At 45.0% G+C, this 16,360-nt stretch overlaps 1 long non-coding RNA gene across 4 annotated transcripts in view; it reads right to left on the bottom strand.

The window, feature by feature from the left end:
- LOC113459080 (uncharacterized) overlaps positions 1–16,360 on the bottom strand; it is a 187,872-nt gene that overhangs the window by 70,041 nt on the left and 101,471 nt on the right. For 3 of the 4 annotated variants that reach the window (XR_012582249.1, XR_012582248.1, XR_012582250.1), the window contains exon 3: positions 15,858–16,360. This is a non-coding gene — a long non-coding RNA (uncharacterized LOC113459080). The other variant, XR_012582247.1, reaches the window with a different exon arrangement.

Here is a 16,360-nt window from a genome sequence, read left to right as displayed (position 1 = left end):
GTGGCAGGACAATGGGAACTAACTACTTGCATAGATTGTTCCTGTGTTTAGTGCCCGCAAAGGAGACAAGAGCATGAAATTCTGCTGACTTGCTAAATAACCACAGCTCATATTGTGAAAGCAGAGGCTTCATGAAATGAAGACAACTTTTCCATGTGTTTTACAAGATGACTGACCCTGGGGGCCTTCAACATCCTCTGCACCTCCTGTAATACACTTAAAAGTTTCAGATACTTCTTCAAATGACTGCCTCTTACTGCCATGGTCACTGTGTGCATCCTGGCCCAGCAGGCACTTCACCAGGTGACAGTGGCAGAAAATGAAGATGTCTGTGGGGAAGGCCCTGGACATCCATTTGCTCACAGCGTTCAGCAGCTGATGAGGAAAGCCTGTGCCTGAGGCTCTCAAACAAGCCTGGTGGAGCACCTGAGGCTTCCACAAAACCCTGTGCGAGTTTCACTACATTTTTTTTTAAGATTTGGGCTTTGTTAATACCACTCAAAGCCCACTGGCAGGCAGTGGAGGTAGGAAAGCCCTGATGACACAGGGTCCCGGCAAGCAGCTGTTTCTTGCACAGCAGTGTCCATCCCCTGTGCTAATCTCAGGACACCAGGCACCAGTGCAGGTCCAAGGTGTGAAATCTCAGAGCTCTCCCCAAGAACAGTGAGAACTCCCCAGCTCACAGCAGAGTCAAGCCAAGGCTTAAGAAATTCTCATTACTGCAATTTCCAGTCACATTTTGCAGTGTGACTCATTTGGGGTCACACAGTAAATACAGGAAAGACCTAAGATAGGTCGAGGTGCCCTGACCCTCAGGGCCAGGTGCAAACTACTCAACCATGCCTGTCATACTGGGTGAGGAAAGTGCAGAGCTCTGGAATTATGACAGGATTTCACAACCTTCCATCTCAGAGCTTGGAGAAAGAAAGTGACGTTAAAAATTATTTGAAAGAAGAAAAGAAAAGAACCCCTCCCAGCACTAGTGACAAGGTTACCTGCTGACAAAAAGAAAGGTACTGAGAAATAGTCTACACAGGTGGGTCGAAAAATTATGAGACAGGAAAAGGAAAATGGAAATGTAATTGAAAGAATAGCCTCTCTCACACTACTGCCATTCTTGACAGTTGAACAAGTGATTTTAAAGATGACTAAAATAATATTTACATTCTTGGATCATCACTGGATTTTGAAGACAAGTCTGTCAGGTCATCTCCAGGGAACAGAAGAATGATGGGCTAATTAGCTGTGTTCGCCAAAAAAATGCTTTTCTTCTTTTTGTTATTATTTGCTACACACTTCTCGCCTGGACTGGGACCTCTCTGTGTGAGATACTGCACACACAGACCAAGCAACAGCTCTGGCCTCCAGATGTTTACTCCTGGCCAGTGTTTGCACTGTGGTGGTTCTCTGAGGCCACATCCAAGCACAATAAAATCCCACAGAGAAGGTGAGCTCACCCTCACAGCTGCCAGCTCTGCCCCAGAGCTCTCTGTTCACTGGTGTTACCCAGCAAACACAGGTTGTGCTTTACCCAAAACCCGTTTGCTCAGGTGAATAGAGAATAAACAGAGCTGGCCCAAAACTGCAAATCAGGCCTTGGTTCCAAACTCAGACAGGTCATGCCATTATCTCCTCTTTTCACACACTGACTGGTTTCCTGCTTCTGCTCAGAAATGAAAATTAACACACATGAAGGGCAGTTTAGCGGGATGGGGCTTGTGGTGGGCACAGGTCTGAACACAGCTGGGAAAAACACAACAGGGGCTGGCAAGGGCCACACCGGCTCACTCCAAACTCCCTGCACCCAGCAGTGTCCATGACCCAAGAAATCAGCAATTCTGCCTCAAAACAAGCCCTTGGATGATGTCACTGATTTCAGGACCACTGCTGTCTTTATCTCAGCACCAGTTTTCTCCCTTTCACCCTTCTGGTTCTCTCCCCCACCCCACCAGAGGGGCCCAAGCAAACAGCTTGTGTGGGGCTTGCTTGGTGAGGCTAAACTATGCTAGAAGGGAAGGGGCAAAGTGAGGGAAGTGTTGCCCCAGGAAAGGACAAATAAACATCTCCTGTATGCTAGAGGAGTCTCACAGTTCTCCAGATAAATGGAGAGCATTCCCATAATTTCCAAGTGATCATTTAACCTTCATCATAAAACCTCATTCCAGGATCAAATCTTCCCAAAGCCAGATGCTTGTAACACTGCAGCCCTCACAATATGATTTATCCTGGATAATCTGCCTTTCCAACATGCTATGTGCCTTCTCTGGCACTATGGAAATCTATAAATGACATGGATGAAGGAGCAGAAAGCCTTATGCTTGCTCAAAGACAGCATAGGAGGAATGACCAAGTACAATCTTATTTTTAATACAGCCTAATTTTCAAATCCACTGGGGAGTTCCTGTCAGGTATTTTTCTGGTGGAGAAATATCACTAGCCTGAAGCCAAACATTGATATAAGGCTGCATCTGTGTGGAGAGGTTATAAAGCTAGAGACATGATTCAGAAGGAGAAAAGAAATGGGTGATTTAGAACAAAAGACTGTGTTCAAAGCACTAATTACAAATGAACCAATTCTTGCACTAATGCCAGTAGAAAAACTTAAAAAATACACAAAGAGCATCACTAAAGTGCTGGGGTAGCTTCTGTCTCTTCACAGCCTGAGATGATTAATAAACATTCAGGTATTTGTGAAAATGTTTCACAAGACGTCCTTAATTTTGACCAACACTTAGTTCTCCAAAGATCTTTCCTAGAAGCCTGTTACTTATTAATTTCTTTTTCTTGGACCTTCAACTCTGAGCTTTAAGGCTTTGATTCATGGAGCAGAAACAAGGGCATGTGATCTCACCAGCCACCCACCCTCCCAACTGCAGCGACCAAACCTTTGGTGCAAATCCTCTCAACTGCTGAGAAAATGTTAACCAGGAACACACTTGCAAAAACCAGAACCAGTTTGCAAACAAATGAACATGTGTCACTGTAAGAGCTTTAGGGGGGAAAAAGAGATCTTATAGCATGAAACAGAAAGCAACATTTTTTTAATGGCTCTGAGACCTTTTATGAGGTATGAGCTGCAGATTATTGCGGTACACCCAGCTCATGGAAATTAGTGAGGCTCCTTCAAGTTCCATGGATCTAGACCAGTTGGACATGGAGCACAGGCATCTCAAATAAATCTTGCTGGACTTCACTATTCCTAAACATGCTGAATTTTAGTGATGTTTTTCACAAGGGGAAGAACATTCTAGTGAGTGTTAAACTGAACTAATGCTCTCACATAACATGTGCACACCAAGGGGTCCACAGAAGTACATTATGTGCATTTGCTCAGCTGCAATCACTGATAAAGGTAAAATTGGACTCCAAACACAAATTTGGAGAAACTTCAAGTTGGGACAATCCAACATAATCTTAAGGTATGCTACAGAGATCAGCCATTTACAACCACTGAGGCATGATTTCTTTTCCATCACCAGGTGGATGCACTTTCTGCTGGAAGAGGACAGGATAGAGAGGAGCTGAGTGCCAAGAGCTGATCTGAATACTTGGGATAATAAGGGACAAAAGACTAGCCCCTAAACCAGGAAATTATGAGCAGAATTTTCCTAAAATCTCATGAGCATAAAAATGCTCAGTTTCCAATGGGGTGGTCTGGCACCTCTACCTCCAGTTCTGTTGGCACTCTTAAAAGCCCTAGTCTTTATCAGATGATGCAGTTTTTAACCTTAATCCACAAAGTCTCCCCAGGTCCAGCCACACTCAGGAATGGGTTTGTTCAGGCCAAGAGGAAAGGTCTGACTCTCATACACATCCCAGACACTTCCCACCTTTCCGCCGTCCCCACCACACTGCAGAAAGCTTTTCCAGGGAACTGTGTGCCCAAGGAAAGGAAAACCCAAGCAAACAAAAGACCCTTTGATCATTTTATTAGGGCACAACCTACAGTACTTCCTTATGCCAAAACTGGGGCAGGAAATACAGACGTGACTTCTGGGAGTGCTCTCCCCTCATTATCACTGGAAAGGATGGGAACTCTGTGTCGTATTTAGCCAGAGATGCGCACGGCTTGGGACGCTCTCTTCCGCAAGATGTAAACAAACTGGCAGTCAAGAAGATTCTCTCTCTGGGTTGTTTATATGCTTTTCCTCTGACCTGGTCACTTCTTTCCTGCCCAACTGCTTGCTGTGGGAATGTATTCCCAAGTGCTCATATCCCAGCCTTTTTCACTCTCCTGCCTGAAAAAACGGTTTCTGCTCGGAGGCTGCTATGAGGGAAAACACTGAGGCTGTGCCTCTCCCCAGGTTTGGGGACTCCCACCAAAGCCACTGGGAGTCAGTTTATCTTTGGTGAGAGGAAGTCAAAGCCTGCGTAGTTTCAGGTTTGGGCTCTAATTGCCTGTGTAGACAGGGAGATAAACCTCCTGGGCAATGCAAGGAGAGCCCTGGTGACAAAAAGAAAGTGGCACTTGTGTCTGTGGTTCCAGATCAAATGTAGCCTGGAGAGGGTTTGTGGCTCTGCTCCCCACAGTGTTTCTCCTCCTGCCTATCTTTCTCCCATTCTCTGAACCCTCAGTGCCATGATAAAGAACAGGTCTCCACAGGGGATGTCCATTTTGTACCTCAAGATCTGAGAAATGGGAGCCTGTGCTGCAGCCAGTCCTGTCCTCCAACTCCAGCTTGGGCAACCATGTGGGCCCTTGCAAATCCAGACCTCAGGTTTCAAATTCCCTAACAGTCAGGCAAGCCAGTACCAAGGGGTTGGAAACTTCCCATTCTGAGAGGCTGTTTGATCCCACCATGACTGTGATAGCAGGAGAAGAGCCCAACCTCCCATTGGCCCAGGCTGCCCTGTGGACTCCCTCAAACATGCACACAAGGACAAAGCCTATGGACTTTTTTATTTCATAAGTAATTAACTGGGCAGCCTCCCCTGAGCCTCTTCTGTTGCTTCCTGGGCACAGCTCTGAAATTAACCTCAGAGCTAATGAAGCCAATTATCAACAGCAGACATGGTCTCCCTCTAATTATTTTCCCTGGAAAGGTCACCCAAAGTGGCACATTGTGAAACCCAGCTAATTGCATTGTCTGCTCACAGCACGGAGCCGGCTCCCGTAGGGCTGGTCGGGCTCGGGGGAGCCTCGTGTGCCATGGCCCAACAATTGGAGCCTCCAGCAGGGGAAAGAGGCGGCTCTGAGGGAGGAACCCACTGCCAAGGCCTCCTTGCCACCAACGTTGCTCATGGATCCAGGCCCTGCCTGCTGGCTGATCCTCCTTCTTTCAGATGTGGCCAGCCAGCCCAGCAGCCAAGGCAGAAGATTAGATGGACGTGCCAAGCTATCTGGGTATCAGAAGGAAGTGTCTGGATGCTTCTCTTTGGAAACTGTTTTGTTTTCATTTGACTTTTTTAAAAAAAAATATTATTTATTTTCTTCTTTAGAAAAGAAAGGGAGAAAGAATTTTGGTTGGAAAAATCCAAGCCCATGGCCTAGCTCTGGGACATGGAGAAGGATGTGGTTGGCAATATCAGCTGTAGAAGAGCTCAGTGAGGGTGCTGACCCATTTCTTAATTAATAATGGGGGGAGGAGGAAACCCTCATTTGTTATCTAAATTAATATATATATTATCTACATATATATTATCTACATATATATTGTCTACATATATATATATAATATTAGTATATTATCTATATTAATATATAAATTAAAATTATCTAGATAAAATATGGTCAGACCAAACCAAAGAAATGGCACAGAGCAAGACAAGAACAGAACATCTTGCACTATTTTCTTCAGGCAAAACATTTCTGATACAACAACCAGCAATGTTCCTGAAGAGACCATGAAGCTACAGATTCTCCAATTGATGAGTTTTATATTGGCCCAACCCTGTTTTATCTCTATGATTACCAAAGCTTTCCTGAGAAGTCACCAAGCCTTGCTCTCACCAGCACACAGAGGAAAGGACATCTTTCCTCACGTTTATCTCCTATTTTCATACAATAAAAGTAGAATGCAATACACTGTGCCCTGTCTTCATCACCTGCATCCAGCAGCAAATACAGCTCCAGTGCAAGACCCCATTGTGTTTGATCCTATGGATCAGAGCTCACCAGACCCCACCTCTCCCTGTGAGGTTTTAGGAAGAAAGCTAAAATTTTGAAGCACTTCTCAAATCCTGTCTTTGACATTTGGGATTAAAGAGGACAAAGTATTCATGCCTACAAATGGATGCTATTTGGGAATTTGAGTGGGAAGCAATGCTGTGACTGCTTGTTACGTAACCAAGCTGAACCTGGAGGTTGCTACCCCAATTCCCAAAGTACAGCAGGATCTCTGCTATTTCTGATGGGCTTCCCTGAGCCCGCCAGCACCACCATAATCAGGTTGCTGTGAGGCTCCAGTTTGTTTTCAAACACACAAACAAAACTTATCTGGGGACTAATGCAACATCCATCCCTCTGGCAGGACAGTCCAGGAAGGACTATCCAGCTGCTAGCCTGGACCCTGCAGCTCACTTTTATCTGAGGTTGCTTTGGAAAGAGAACACGCTAAATCAAAAGTAGCTAACAAAAGATCCATCAAAAGCAATCTACAGATGCTGCATTTCTGGCATCAGCAGCAACAGGATCCCAGCAGCTGGATGTGAGACCAGCTGTGTGGACTCCTTCCCTCCTCTCTGTGGCTCGGGGCACAGTGTGCCTGTGCCCCAGTGTGACACAGCCCTAATCACATTCACATGTCAGGTCACACCAGGCGGGAGATGATGTGTGTGACCACATTAAAGAAGGGAATTTTTCCCTTTGAGATTTCTTTGTTGACTTTAATAAAGGCTCCCTCTGGGCTTTCATGCTTCAAAGGAAAAGGGGAGAGGGACCATCTTCACACATCCTAATTAACAACATTTAATAATTGTTCTTGCATGCTGCTTTGGTTCTGCATCTTTGGCACTGCATCTTCCTTTCTCAAAGGAAGGAAGGCATTTCTGAAAGGGCTTAGAGAACATCAGTGTCCTCCAGCCTCAATAGACCTCAGAAAGCCATGGTGTACAGATTAATATTCCAAAAGATTTGCTTGTAATTCTGTACAGCATGGCACTGGCAGAGGCACTCATGGGGACATGGGTGACCAGATACATCTTCTGCACAGTTTCTTTCTTAGATGGGAGGATGAAAGTACTTTGATGGCCTCTCCTCTGCCCTAAGAGAGGACAGAGTGGAGCTGCTGCTCTGACATTTGGGAGGTTTGGAAGGGAGCACAAAGTCAGCATGCCAGCAACACATCCCCATAACATCTGAGGTACCTGGCACAATAAAAACAGAGACTCAGCGCCTCCCTGAAATCAGATGATGGATCCCACAGTGAAGTCCAGGTGGGACAAGGGAATATCAGAATCTTTTGGGAAGCATAAAAAGTAGGTCAGTCATACTCCTGATATTTTCAAGTGACACTGAGCTTTCAGTAAGAAACAGAATTTCTCCCAACGGTGTGGCCACTGAAAAAAGAGGTCCCATGTACATCTGTAAAGAAAGTGTCACTTTCTGTGTGACTAAGCCCTGTTTTGGGGGCTCCTGGGAAAATCCTTCCATCAGTGCAGCCCTCCTCACACACCAACTGCCCACCAGAGCTCCTGCCAGCTCACACCACTTCTCACTGCAGGGCAAGATACAGCCTTGGTGCCCTGAGGGAGCACAGCAGTAATTGCAAAGTCAGTATCTCTGACCCAGACAGCTCTGGAGCCTTGCACCTGAGACAGGCTTCCCCTAAATTACCCATTCAAACTTTAGATTATTCTGTTCAGAAAAGGGACTTCTGGATACCCACCAGGGATTTTTCAAGTTATTTTCCAGACTTTAGGACTCTCCACTTTCTTGCCAGACTATGATGTTCACATCCTCACACCAATTCCTTCTTTCTCACAGCAACACAAAACCTCCATCCTTGTAATAAGATCCTCTCAAGAGTCTGCATGGTCAGGAACTCTCACATCCATTTTGTGTAAGGGAAAACCAAGTCCATGTGATTCCCACACCACAGGAGCGGGATTACCTGGGCTGTGTGTCACTATGTCTGTAAGTCATGTCCCAACACCTAAACCACAAAGCTGTGCCTCTTATGGAGAGCTCCTGGGCTAAATACAGACATCTCACCCCTTCGAACACGCTCAGCTGGAACATCCTGGGCTTTGTAGTGCACCAAGAGTCACAAGTGGTTTTCTTGCCCTTCCGTGCAATGATCCACTTGAGTAGTTCCCATCACCACTCAGTGGTGGAAGGTTCCCACCTGGCATTTAATTCAACAAGGCAGCCTGGGAAGGGCTGCCCATCCTGAGTGGAGATCTCTGAAACCCTGCTATAAGCCCCAAGTTTTTTGTCTGCCTGGAAATGCTACAATGAGTATTTGAGCTACAGCCATGAACACAAGAGGTCCCAATGCCATTCACAAAATATTTAGGCAGAGGAGGATTGCAGTCCATTTAAATTTTTAAGGGTAGCTTAGGCACTATTTCTGTCTGGCCTATGAAAAAGGTAAATGAGAGAGTCCTCAAGCTGATAACATGAATAAAAACAGGCGGGCTGGCAGGGCTCCAGGCCTGAGGACTGATGGTTTGGGGAAGATACAAAGAACCTGCCAGGAATACACTGGGTTTAGGCTCAGGCCTGTTATGGCCTTGGGTAAACGAATGCTACGTTTGTTAACCAACATGAAACGCAGGAGTCTACAGAAACCACATGGTTTCCATCCATTCCATGTGTTCCATCAGCTTGATGGAGTTAGATGATGCAGACAGACAGTCTGAGATCTGGGTTAAATAAGTTGAACTGCTTTATTTTTCTCTTGGCATTGCAGTGGGTGCAAGAAATTCTCACAGGGTGGAACATCTGGAACACATTATTCACTAAGAGTGAAAGATGCTGTTGTGTTTGTGGAGGAACCAAGCACGCTTCTTGCAAGCATCTGACACAAACCAGAGTGACAATTAACGGCATGGCAGCTTTCTTTAAAGCGTATTAGTTCTGCCTCATGTTAAATAAAACCTTTGTCAGCTTAGCTAACAGTGCAGGTTTCCAAGAAGGCATTTCCCTAGCCCAGGAAGAGACATGAAAGAAGTGGCAGCCTGGCATTTGCACAGGCAGCAGGGGAAATTCCTACATACAGTAGCAAGATGGAACTCCTGTCAGATTTAGAACACAGTAGGAAGCGATGCTATGACTTCTATCGACACATAGATGATATTTTTCACCCAACAGCTTCCTCATAAAACTAATACAGAAATACAGTGTAAGTCAGCCAGAAATCTGTGGATTTCAGTCAAAATCAGATGAGCCAAAGCAGCAAACAAAAGGATTTTCTATTCTTTAGTGGCTGGTGGCTCAGGCTCTTGCACAGAATGTGGGAGCCTTGGATTGGGTCCCGTCTTTCCTTGAAGGACCTTTAGTTCAGACTTCAGTCCAGTTTTTCAGCTGCTTTTTTCCCTAAGACACCATATCCTCCAACAAGCAGTGGTGTGTATCCTGAGTGTGAGGTCTTTCCTTCCTGCAAAAACTCATCAAGGAAAGCTAGGTGAAAAGTTGAACACAGAACTGGAGAGAGAATCAAGATCCTCCTTCCTTGGAGGACAGATGGCAACAACCTGAGTCAGGAGAGGCTGCACCTCATGGGTGCTGCAAGGGGATGGAGGGTGATCCCAGGGAAGCATAAAAGGGGTGAGACTGAGGATGTCATCACACAACTGACCAAGCTGGGTCAATTGGAAGAAGAGAAGAAAGATAGGGCACCTGAACTACAGGGTCAGTGGAAAAAAAGGACTTGGAAGACAGGGAGAAGATCCTTCTTGTGCTTTTGGCTGATGATACCAGCATGTCTTCCACCTCCCATATGGAAATCCTGAACAACCCTTCTCAACTACAGATTTTTGTTAAAGCAAATACAGGATACACTTGCCACATGATGTCAATGCCAAAACCACTATGTCAGCAATACATTTTAACTCTTCAGGAAACTACCTTTGTTTTCCTTTTCTGAGTATGAACAATTCAAGTAATTTGCTCTTACCCACTCTTCCTGAAATTAAAAAATAACTTCTAATAAGACCCAGAACAATCTTACGTAAAAATGCCTACTCATTTATCCATGCTAACAGAAGAGCTACTTCACATTCAGACAGAATGAACAAATAAATATGTTTTCAGACCATAATGGCAGAAAAGTGCTTCCACTCTATGTGTACATCAATTATTTCCCTCTATTTAAACCCATGACTAATTACCCTTGGAAGCAAATAGCTAACATCCAGTCGAGTACAGGCATCCCTTTTAATTTAATCAAGAACTCATCTAGCTCGAAAATCATGGCTATTATCAATGAAGTGGAGGGTTGTGTGGACCTAAGCCCTCCAGCAGAAAGTGCAGTGCATCATAGGAGGCTGATTTCCAGAAAGGATGAAGGGAAATGTCCAGATTATGGACAAAGAAAAGCACAATTTTGAGATAACCTCAGAGAGGCAGTCATGATTATTCAGAAAGATGCAGAAATTAGTGTTTTCCCCAGCCTCAAAAGTTCATGGCCCAATTTCCAGTAATAAATTAAATATTTGCTATCAAAATGGGGGTTTTATGGAAACCCCCAGATTTTTCCTCCAGAAGACAAACTAGGTATAAAACTCCAAGCCACCACCATTAAAAATCCTTTGGGATTATTTTGCCTCCCCTCCAGACATAATCTGAACCAATTCCTCCTGCAGCTCAACACAGACTGGGTCATCACAAGACCTTTAAGCTGACCCTGGAGTTCAAACTGATTGTTTGTACACCCATCCACATGAGAAAGGCACATTGAGGAGACCACACACATACAGTGTACCAGCTTTCTCAAGGGTTTCCCCATCTACAGCCATTACAGCTGTCACATCACCTCACAACACATCTTTGCCTGCTCTTCAATTCAGCTGACACACTGTGTGCCCAGCCAAGCAGCCAGGGTAATGCTGTGGGCAATAATTTGAGTTTTGGCCATGGTTTCTAACATGCAAACACAGTTACAGTTATTGCCTTGTCACCATCACACAGTTCTATTCCAGTTTTGACCTCCCTCATTTCACTGGTTAGAAACAGGCTAGCTTTCAGAGAGAGGAGTTTGAGCAAAAGAGAAGGGCCAGACCCACACCTTCTGCCCTTCCAGAGACCAACCACTGAAAAAAATCACAAGATTCATAATCACAGAATGGTTTGAGTTCGAGGGGACCTTCAAGATCATCTTGTTCCAACCTCTGGTACGGGCAGGGAACCTTCCATCAGACCAGGTTTCTGAAAGCCATTCCCCTTGTCCTGTCACTACATGCCCTTGTGAAAAGTCATAATGACATTCATAAGGCAGCACTGGGGGTGATTTCTTGGTTTTTAACTTCCATCTGTTGAGAATACACCCCATGTGTTTAACAGGAAACACACAGCTAAGGCAAAGATGATATGTGAAAAAGAAGGCCCTTTACCTCATCAAATCCCTGCAAGAGCTGAAGAGCATTAGTGGTTTCTTCCACTGACATTTTGCATTAGCCCTTTTGGAGGAGGCTCAAGGTAATGTGAATTAGATATGTTGCTATAAAAACCTTCCAAAACCAACAAGAGATATCCATGGGTGTTTTTAATGCCTCTACACGCCATGCATCTCAGTGCAAGACTTTCTGAGACAGAAAAAGACAACATTAAGCAGCATATGTATTCATGTGTTTATATATATATACACACACATATATATATACACACATGCATAAAAATATATACTCTCATCTCCAAAGATCAAGTCAGATCACTGGGAAATTCTTATACTTAACAAGAAACTTCACGAAGCCAAAAACCAAGAGGCACTTGATTAAAACAACCAATTAAGGTTTGGCATAGGTACTATGAAAACCTTAGAAGCTGTTGGCTATCAAAACTTTTCTCCTGAAAGAGAAATCTTCATTGCCTGCCAGGGACAGTAGCAGCTCTGCAGGCTCACATGCTGCTCTGCTCCATGTTTTCTTTGAGCAGCCACTGGCCAAAACTGGTACAGTGTTTGCCTTTTGACATGAGGTTCCAGATAACAAAAAATTCCCATTTCTTAGATAGATATTTCAGTTTACAATCAGAATTAATTTTTCCTAAGTTTACAGAAGCCATGACTCATCCATACTTAAAGGAGAATTGTAGGGCTGCTTTCTGACCAAATACCGCACCAGATTGTGTATTACCTTGTTTTGCAAACCTTCCTACAAACTGCACATGCACATAGCAAAAGATTTAATACCTGAATATCTATGAAAAATCCAAGTTTAATCCCAAGTTCAGTACTGTAACTACAGGGCTGGATCACATCTCAACTTCTAATTTTCAAAGGTCAAAAATTATTTAGCATGACACAGAAGCTTCTGCTCTTTATAAATAAAATAACTAAGAGACATGAATTTCTCAAGTTAGGGTTCCGAGTCTGCACTCAAACCCTTACAAAAGTGAGGGATAATTCTAAGACATAGGAAACCTTTGGTCTTCTCAGTAAGATGGAGTATGTTTTCCTTGCCAGTTTGTACATGTTTCAACAGCCTTCTCCCACAGTTTTGCCCTTCTGGAACTTCAGGTTTAAACAAATCCAGGATGCCACAGGGAACTTTAGTTGATGTAGAAGCAGCAAAGCCTGTTCATCTCCAAAAATCACTCCTGAGATGGTCTGTGAGCAGATGCAAAGATATCTTTGGAAACACTAAGTAGGGAGGTGAGGATGCAGGAAAATGGCAGAGAAAATGGTTTTATGTTCATTCCTTCATGCACACACATGGGATTCTTTTGAACAAAGTCTTAACCATGCAGACACAGACCTGGGGCAGAAATGGATGCTCCCAATCCCCCCTGGGTTTGCTGGGCAGGGCGCTGCAGCTGGATCACAGCCCAACAGAGTAGCTCTCAGGAAAAAAAGGGCAGCTCAGCAGACCATTAGTTCCAACTCTATGCACCCCAAGAAGGCAAGAGTGGATGCCAAAATTCCCCCTGAAGCCACAGCACCCCTGGGCTCAGCAGCTTTGCTCCCTGGTGTCCCTGTGCCCAGCATCTATCCCCACTCCCCAAATGGGTGGCAATGCAACCAGGCCAGCTCTGTGGGAAATCCCAGGATATCCAGCACTGCTTGGGAAATTAAAACTCAAAGGAAAGACGAGTTTGAATTTTGTTTTCTGAACAGGTCTTTGAGGTTTTTTGCTGTGCTCTGAACACAGGAGCACAGCACGTTTCTGTCTCATGGCTCGCTTCCCTCCTGCAGACGCCGGGAATGCCCCTGGGAGGTTTCAAGGGAGCCAAGGGAAGGCTGCTCTGCTCTTGCCACAAGCCTGGGCAAGCACAGGTGGTGAACAAATGTACAGGCAAGAAAAAAGAAGTGCAGAGTAAAGGAGAGACCAAAGGGGAGAGAAGAAAAGGAGCAGAAATCAGCAGCAAGGCAGACTATGGAGAGGGGGGAAAGCCCAGGGACTGAGGAAGAAAGAAAAGGAGCAAGATAAATACAGGGTTGTGGCAGCTGTGTGATGACAGGCACTGGGACGAGCAGACAGATACAAGACCCAGCAACAGTTGTGAACTAAAAGTTTACAAAGGCTGATTTCTTTCCCGGACTCCCACTTTACAGGACTTGAACTCAGGAAGAGAGAAAACCACAGACTCTGTGTCTGCTCAGCCTGCCCGGGACATCCTTTAAGAACCAGCCAAAACCCAAAAGCGCTGTGATCTGTGACTGGAGGCCATGAAGAGCTCATGCAAGAGAGCAAATCTCAGGAGAGCCACCCATTTCCCAGTGGTGGCTGGCTCAGAAAAGAGGCTGCCTGGCCTCTGGGATGTTGGCTGTGGGCACTGCAGGGCTCGTGCAGAATTAGCCCCTGAACAAGGCATTAAATCCATCAACAGGAGAAGCTCTCTTTTATAGCTGGAGACCCAAGTGGCATTTATTATATTCCATTCAGGTTTGCAGGAGAGCCTTCCTGGAGCAAATGAAATACTTTCTTCTCTTCCTCTTCTTCTTTTCTTCACTTTTCTTTTTTTAAAGAAAAGAAAAGCCAAAGCACACTCTGCTGTTACATGTAAAAGCCAAAGCAAGGACACGAGCATTGCCTCAGGATCCAGAAGTGAATTTTAAACCATTTCACTGCAGCAGATAAACTGATAGAAGTGGCTCACAGCCAGCAGAATTTATACCTGCACAAGCAACACCCAGTGGATTTCCAGCCCATCACTATAATTGCTGCAAGCAGTATATGCCTATTCATAGGAACTAGGGAACACAGACCTGAAATGCTGGATTTGCTTTTCTTCTTCTTCTTCTTCATTAGTGCTTATTTTAACTTTCTCCTGCAAGTAAATGGGCAAGTTCCACTACTGGCAGCTGAAGACACTTTTTATTGCCAAGACGAAAAACTAATTTTCCCTTGCTATAGGCTTTATATTCAAAGCAGAAGGAAGAACATGGTTCAAGACTGCTAATGCAGCTGGCTGCTATTAAAGAAAAAAAGAGTCTCCTCTAAGCTGGCTTTGATGCCAAACAAAAGAAACAGCTAAAGGTTTTCCCCCAAATAAAATGTCTTTTCATGAAACAGAGTCCTCAATGGGAAAATACGTAGGTAAAAATCTTGGTGCAGGAAACTTTCTAAGGATCTGTCTTTAGGTTTTCCTTCAGTATGAACTACAAATCTACCTCCATGATGCTGTCCTAAGGGGGGAGCAGGGAAGCCATAAAGGCGCAGCTCCCACAGGTGGGGCTCCCTGCCTAAGCTGTGCATCGTGGCACAGAGACAGGAAATGCAAAGCAAACACACTTAAATTGTAGAATATCCTGAGCTGGAAAGGACCCTCAGGGATCCTTGATTCCAACTCCTGGCCCAGTACTGGACAAGCCAAGAATCCCACCATGTCCCTGAGAGCCTTCTCTGAACATTCCTTGAACTCTGTCAGGCTTGGTGCTGTGGGGAGTGTGTTCTGGTGCCCAAACACTGTCTGGGGGAAGAACCTTCTCCTGATATCCAACCTAAACCTCCTCTGACTCAGCTTCAGGCCATTCCCTCAGGTCCTATCAGTGGTCATCAGAGTCTGCACCAAGCCCTTCTCTGCAACCAGGTTTGCTTGCATGAAGGGTGGTGATTGCCTTTTTCCAAAGAGCTCTGCTCCCCTCCCGTGCATCCCCTCCTCTCAGCAACAGGGAATACTGACTTCAAAATTGGTTTCCCTGCTCCTAAGCCAACACACAATATTGTACTTCTACATTTAATGGGTTTAAAACATTCAGGTTCCCTTCTGGTCCCAAATGCATATGCATTTCTTCATGTATTCAAGCCTAAACTAATCCAGCTCCAATTCCTGAAAATATTTAAGGATGCACTTAATTTAAAACATGTGAGCAGTCTGAGTGAGGTCAGTGGGATTCTGCTTGAATATATCTGCTTTTTAACAGACCCCAGCCATGTCTCTCTCTGCTACACCCCAAGATGAGGGCCAGGAAAACTCAGTAACAGCCAATTTTGCCAGTAGGGAAAAAAAAAAAAGTAAACAGGAAATGAAGAAGTGAAGTCATTTGCCCCAACATCAGAAAGCAAGTCACTAATACAGCCAAGCACCAACGATCCAGGGAACAACAGCTCCAGTGTTCACAGGGAACCACACATGGGGCTTTCACATCACAGCATGCACAAGGCCTTCAACCACAGCAGTGCTTTAACTGCCCATCTTCCCCAAACAGTCTTAAGGGGAATTAAAGGCAAGTCAGGCCTGATGAGATTATTGTACCAGTCTCCTCCAAATAAATACAAGCTAAAAATAGCAGCAGAGGACAGATATTGCATCTCACCAAGAGGCGGATAAGCCGCCCTCGCTGTAGGCACACGAAAGCAGGCCAGACAGATGTTTACACTGGGTGATTTAGTGCATCTGAATTTGTCAAGTTGTTTGATAACTTCATACTCAAGAATGTTTCTTTCCTCATTACAGAAACATCCTGGTTTCCAGCAAAAAGTGCTGCTGGCACCAGAATCCCCCACATGCTGCTTTCTGCACAGCAGAGATCAGAGGAGTTTATCGCTCGGAAAGAAAAGCTGGAGATGGGTGGCAGTTTTCTGTGAGCTTCTGGTGGGTCTTCCCTTCCCTCCTTGCAGCCTTTAAAAGGTGGACAAGCTGGATCCTTTCTTTCCCCAGGCTCCTGGCTGCAAAGCAAAGATGCAATGCCAGCCCAGTGCTATTCTTCCATTGCTGGTGCTCTGCAGGGAGATGGGATCTGATTCGCCCCAGAAGCTTTGCTGCTGTGTTTCAGCTCTACAGGGACACTCCTTAATCTGCATGAGGAATCCAAAGAAC

This window comes from Zonotrichia albicollis, chromosome 12 (assembly GCF_047830755.1).
Source record: "Zonotrichia albicollis isolate bZonAlb1 chromosome 12, bZonAlb1.hap1, whole genome shotgun sequence".
NCBI classification, from domain to species: Eukaryota; Metazoa; Chordata; class Aves; order Passeriformes; family Passerellidae; genus Zonotrichia; species Zonotrichia albicollis.
This window is presented reverse-complemented; position numbering and strand designations above follow the sequence as displayed.